The 6,845-nt window shown below is 50.0% G+C and overlaps 1 protein-coding gene across 1 annotated transcript in view; it reads left to right on the forward strand.

Moving 5' to 3' along the window:
* Window positions 1–6,845, forward strand: part of LOC139050971 (TNF receptor-associated factor 6-like) — a 112,699-nt gene that overhangs the window by 52,134 nt on the left and 53,720 nt on the right. The gene's annotated exons all lie outside the window — the stretch shown is intronic.

Consider the following 6,845-nt stretch of genomic DNA (forward strand, 5'->3'; position numbering starts at 1 on the left):
CGCCAACACAGAGACGTCCACTTTTCGCTTGGATCTCTGATACTCCTGTGGTACCTAACTCCTCACGTTGGCCTGTCAGAAAACTGTCTCGGTACACATGCCTATATCGACTGCTGCGTGTATATATATATATATATATATATATATATATATATATATATATATATATATATATATATATATATATATATATATATATATATATATATATATATATATATATATATATATATATATATATATATATATATATATATTGATACAAGGCAGAAACATGTAAACAACGCGCGCAGGTTCGTGCGCCCCCTCAAGACGACCACGGCGCATTGGAGGAAAAGACGACGAAATAATGGCACGTGTTTTCGCCGCACGCACTCGCATCGCAGGTGGCCGTTGTGGGCGTCTACAAGAAGAAGACAAGGTGAAGCGACGCTCGAGAGAGAAGAAGAAGGTCTTCCTGATCTCCCGTGAAGAACGCGGCAGTGCTTTTTAATTACTCCATGGCACAAGTTCGCCCACAATAAATAGTTGTATCTGGATTCCCTTAACTGTCGGTTACAATTCTGGTGGAGGTGCGGGGAATGATTTCCAGCCCAATTCGAGTAGGAGAAAGCAGCCCGGAACCACGCCATCTCAGACCCAACGAGCTTACGCCCGTCCACCAGCGCACGAGCCGTCGCCTACGTGGTGAGCCGCCCGAGTTTCCTCTTTTGCCGGAGCAGACTATAATAGCAGCAACAGACAATACAGAAGTGAAATCCCAGACAATCTCAACCCGCATCATGGTCGATCAGCCGCGAACGCCCGAGCCTTTTCACGGCGACACCTTCGAAGACGCCGAGGACTTGCTGGAAGGCTTCGAGCGCGTCGCTGACTACAACGGATGGGACGAAAACCGGAAGCTCCGCAACGTTTACTTCGCGTTGCAAGACTGTGCGCGAACGTGGTTTGAAAACCACGAAGCTGTCCTCCGGTCGTGGGATGACTTCCGACGGGAGCTGTTGGCCACGTATCCGAGCACAGACAGCCGGGAAAGAGCTGAAGCCGCTTTGCAATTAAGAAGCCAGCGAAACAACGAAAGCGTGGCAATGTATCTCGAAGATATGTCCCGCTTATTCCGCCGGGCCGATCCGAGCATGAGCGAGGACAAGAAGCTTCGGCACCTGACGCGCGGTGTGAAGCAGGAGCTTTTTGCTGGTTTGGTTCGCAGCCCTCCACGCACCGTCGGCGAATTCCGCTCCGAGGAGACAACTATGGAAAGGATTCTTCAACAGCGTGCGAGACTCTACAACCGCGATATGACCATCGCCTCTATGGATGCGATGCCGGCAATGTTCGGGACAGCGTCGAGGTCTTACGAGAACTCATAAGGTCTGTGGTTCGAGAAGAGCTCCAGAGGCAACAGCGGAACAACGGCCTCACAGAGGTCTCTTCGTTAGCGGAAGTGGTTCGCGAAGAAGTGAGACAAGCCGTCCGCGAACAGCACCCACCAGCACAGCCGCAAGCGTCGTCACCGGTACAGCCGACGGTATCGTACGCCGAGGTACTCAGAGGATCTCCAGCACGTACTTTCATCGCGGCAACTGCGCATGTACCCGAACCTCCGTTCTTGACGTCTCCGCCGGAGACGAGATTCCAGAAGGCTGACACATGGCTCACTCCTGATAGAATCCCGCTTTGCTACCACTGCAGCGAAGCTGGTCATCTCTACAGGATGTGCGAATACCGCAGAGCGGGACTTCTGGGGTTTTCCATAAACACTCCTTGCCCGAGAAACGGTGAACGCCCTATCGAGATCCAGGAGTATTTGTCAACGCGCCAAAGCCCGCAGACTTCACAGCAAAACCAACCTCGGTCAACCGTGCCGCTGACGTATCGATCACCGAGCCCGCGTCCATCCTCAAGCTCCCCAAGGCGACGCCCCCAAAGCCCACGTCGGGAAAACTAATACCGGCGACCTGTGGAGGTGAGGCCGCTGTCGACGCAAGAACGGAGCCTCCAGCGCTGATTCTGAAATATAACGACGGACGCGAGAGCAGTTACGAAAAAAGTGACGTAGCTTCCGATTTATGTGTGTTTATAGACGGCTGCGAAATTACTGCTTTAGTAGACACAGGCGCAGACCATTCCGTTATGAGCAAAGTACTTGCCAGAAGACTGAAAAAAGTGCTGACTCCTTGGAGAGGACCGCAAATTCGAACCGCCGGTGGACACCTTATCAACCCGGTGGGCAGGTGCACTTCTAGAATCGGAATACGCGGCTTTACATACGTCGCCAGTTTCATCGTCCTATCAGAATGATCAAGGGATGTAATTATTGGAATGGACTTTTTGCAGGCGAACGGTGCAGTTATCAACTTGCAGGAATCCTGTGGGTCGTTCTCAACGAAGCACGCCATCGCGACGTTCGAGTGTGAAGAACAACAATTCGATGCGCTTCAGATTATAGAAGACGACGTCACGATACCCCCAAGATCCAGCATAGCCGTCGCCGTAAGACGCACCGTATTCAGCGACTACGAAGGAATAGCAGACAGTAACACTGGGCTCTTACTCGAAAAAGGGATCTGTATGGCAAGGGGCCTTGTTCGGCTGCGTGAGGGGTGTTCAAATGTTTTCCTGACTAATTTTGGAAATGAAGTCCAGCATGTTGCGAAGGGAACCGTCATTGCCCGCCTTAACGATTATGAACAGACTGCGGATTTGAGCTCTTCCGATGGTGCACTACTGGAGTCTGACAACGTAGACTCCATACTCGCATTCGTCCACATCGAAGCAGCACTATCAGCGAGCCAGAAGCACCAAATAGAGAACCTTGTACGAGAATTCGCCTCGTGTTTCTCAACGGCATCGAAAGTCCAGAGAACATCCATCGCCAGACATCGTATCATTGTCGATGAAGCTGTGAGGCCTATTTGCAAGCATCCCTACCGAGTGTCACCGAAGGAGAGAGAGATCATCAGCAAACAAGTCGAAAAAAATGCTTAGAGACGACGTAATTCAACCATCGACCAGCCCGTGGGCTTCGCCTGTGGTGCTGGTAAAGAAAAAGGATCAGACCTTGCGCTTCTGCGTTGATTATCGGAAGCTAAACGTCGTCAGAAAGCGGGATGTCTATCCCCTTCCGAGGATCGATGACACCCTAAATAGACTACGGGATGCGAAATTCTTTTCCTCTCTCGACCTCAAAAGCGGATACTGGCAAATAGAAGTGGACGAACGGGATCGTGAGAAGGCAGCATTCGTGACACCAGACGGACTATACGAATTCAAGGTACGTCCGTTCGGCTTCTGTTCCGCACTTGCCACCTTTCAGCGGATGATGGACACTGTGCTTTCCGGGTTAAAGTGGCTGTCCTGTCTGGTTTATCTTGACGATGTCGTGATTTTTTTTACCACCTTTGCTGAGCATGTGGAACGACTAAGGACTGTGCTCAAAGCTATTTCAAAGCTATTTCAAAGCTCAAAGCTAGTTCAGCAGGGCTGACGATAAAGCCACAAAAATGTCACTTCGGCTTCCATGAGCTCCTTTTCCTCGGCCATGTGATTAGCTCCGAAGGCATCCGTCCTGACCCTGAGAAGACCGCAGCAGTAGAAAAGTTTCCTAGACCAACCGACAAAAAGGCCATTAGGCGATTCCTAGGACTTTGTGCCTACTACAGGCGTTTCGTCAAAAACTTTTAGAAGATTGCCGAGCCGTTAACGCGAATAACGAAAGAAGATATGCCTTTCGTATGGCACAGTGAACAAGAAGATGCATTCAATGAGCTGCGACAGCGACTTCTACACCACCCGGTCCTTGCGCACTTTGATGAGGAAGCGGAAACAGACATCCACACAGACTCCAGCAATTTAGGACTTGGTGCCGTCGTCGTTCAATGGCAAAATGGCGACGAAAGAGTGATCGCATACGCTAGCCGCAATCTTTCGAGGGCTGAAACCAACTATTCAGCCACCGAAAAAGAATGCCTCGCAGTTATATGGTCCATAGAAAAATTCCGACCATACTTATACGGTAGACCGTTCCCAGCAATCAGTGACCATCACTCATTGTGCTGGCTTGCAAAGCTGAAAGATTCTTCTGGACGGCTTGCTAGATGGAGTCTCAGGCTGCAGGAATACGACATAACGGTCATGTACAAGTCAGGTCGCAAGCACAGTGATGCTGATTGTTTACCACGTGCTCCGGTCGAATCTGCTCCTGTGAAAGATGGAGACGAATTTCGTTTCTTGAAGCCGTGACCACATCTGGGATGGCCAAACACCAGCAGACTGAGGCCGAGTTGCTTCTACTCATCAGGCACCTCGAGGGACACCCTGTCCATGTTCCGCGAGTTTTCTGCCGGGGATTGTCATCGTATGTGATGAGAAATGGCGTCCTGTACAAAAGAAATTTTGAGCCCAGCACAGAGAAATTTCTACTCGTCGTTCCTTCAGCTTTACGATAGGAAATCTTAGAAGCCTGTCACGATGACCCATCAGCAGGACACCTCGGAGTGAGCAGAACCTTCGCCCGAATTCATGCTAAGTACTACTGGCCAAAGCTATTGAATTCAGTGCAGCATTATGTACGAACATGTCGGGATCGCCAAAGACGCAAAACGCCTCCATTAAAACCCGCAGGCCTCCTTCAACCAATATAACCCCCAGGAGCCCCGTTCGAACAAGTACGAATGGACTTACTTGGTCCCTTTCCGACATCGTCATCAGGGAAACGATGGACTGTAGTAGCGACCGGTTACCTAACCCGATATGCCGAGACATCCTCTCTAATCAGTGCAACGGCCGTTGAAGTGGCTGAATTCTTTGTCACCAAGATAGTATTACGACATGGTGCCCCTGCAATTATTATCACGGACCGAGAAACTTCGTTCAAAGCCGATTTGACGCAATCCATCATGAAATTGACTCATACCAGCCGCAGGAAAACAACTGCCTATCATCCTCAAACAAAAGATTTAACCGAGCGATTGAACAGGATGCTGACCGATATGTTGTCAATTTACGTAGACGTAGAGCACCGTACATGGGACAAAATCCAACCCTACGCGACATTCGCCTACAATACCGCATTGCAAGAAACCACTCAAGTAACGCCATTCCAACTTGTTTTTGGTCGAACAGTTACCACACCCTTGGATGCAATGCTGCCTGTCAGCGACAGTACAGAACAGAACCCTGGCATCAGTGACTTTACACAGAGGGCCGAAGAAGCACGTCAGCTGGCACGAAATCCCATTCAACAAAGGCAGCGCATCGACGCGGCCCGTTACAACCTGCGGCGAAGGGAAGTCGAGTATGCACCAGGCGACAGAGTATGGGTGTGGACCCCCGTGCGGACGCGCGGCCTGTCCGAAAAGCTTTTGCGCCGTTATTTCGGCCCTTACCGAGTAGCTCGCCGCATCAGTCCCCTGTACTACGAAGTTACGCCAGAAGGACAAGTGAGCTCATCACGATGCCGGCGTCGCACAGAAACTGTACATGTGGTCAGACTGAAGCCATATTATGACAGGCAGTGATTATTCGACCAAACATCTTTTCTGTGCCATATACCACTTTAGTATGGACAACTGCTTGTGAAAAATTTCGTCGCTTTACGCATCGGGATGATGCGTTTTGGAGGGGGGATAATGATACTAGGCAGAAACATTTAAAAAACGCGCGCAGGTTCGTGCGCCCCCTCAAGACGACCACGGCGCATTGGAGGAAAAGACGACGAAATAATGGCACGTGTTTTCGCCGCACGCACTCGCATCGCAGGTGACCGTTGTCGGCGTCTACAAGAAGAAGACAAGGTGAAGCGACGCTCGAGAGAGAAGAAGAAGGCCTTCCTGATCTCCCGTGTAGAACGCGGCAGTGCTTTTTAATTAATCCAGGGCACAAGCTAGCCCACAATAAATAGTTGTATCTGGATTCCTTTAACTGTCCGTTACAATATATATATATATATATATATATATATAAGCACATGCACTTCTGGACAGCCAAGAGTGTATACGCATTCTTGTGCGCCTTGATTACCTCAAGCGCATTAAAAGACTGTCGGCAGTGCTCTGCCTGCCAAGGATGGCGTGTCGGACCCCACTTGCGCTATGTCGGAGGAGGAGTTGAATGAGCCGGGAATGCCACCTGAATTGAAGGGAGCGCGCAGGTTGTTTCACTCTTCCTTCGCGCAGAGAGCCAGTCCCGCAGCCAACTCCGCACCACTTCACACGGAGCAACAAAACTGTAGCAATAGTAACACAGTTGTACTGCTCTGGCTACACTCCCTACAGTTCTAAGAGTGTACACACTTCGCCACAAAGAAGTGCTTTCGCCGAACACATTCGTCGACGAGTGCGCTCTGCAGCAATTGTCGCTAAGCCTGCCCGTGTGGCAGCCTGCGAATGACACTAGCGGCAAAACTTACTCGCTCCAAGTGCACTTAAGCTTGCACTTGTAACCCGTGTACCAGAGGTACACGGGAATCGCAGCTTGCTTAAAGCTGGTATTTAAATAATATAAATTTGCCGAGTTCATTCTTGCGTCTTTGACATCAACGAAACAGGTGAGCGCTACTGTGCTCTCACGCACCCGTGCTAAGCACTGGGACTCACGTGGTGTTCGATCAGGTTGCCGTTCCTGCCAAGGATGTATGAGTGCAATTGTGGGCTAACGGCTGTACAAGTTTGTACCTTAGAGTAAAATCTTGTGGCCTAATCAATAGAACATTGGGGCGCTTCACTTGAAAACCGTCGTTCGATTCCACAACGGGAAAATACCTAAAATTTTATTTCAAGAAAGAGCGACTCGCAAGTCAGCAGCAGCACCTAGAAGCCACAGTGAGGAAAGGCCGAGAGGGTTCA

This window comes from Dermacentor albipictus, chromosome 10, assembly GCF_038994185.2.
Source record: "Dermacentor albipictus isolate Rhodes 1998 colony chromosome 10, USDA_Dalb.pri_finalv2, whole genome shotgun sequence".
Lineage (NCBI taxonomy): Eukaryota > Metazoa > Arthropoda > Arachnida > Ixodida > Ixodidae > Dermacentor > Dermacentor albipictus.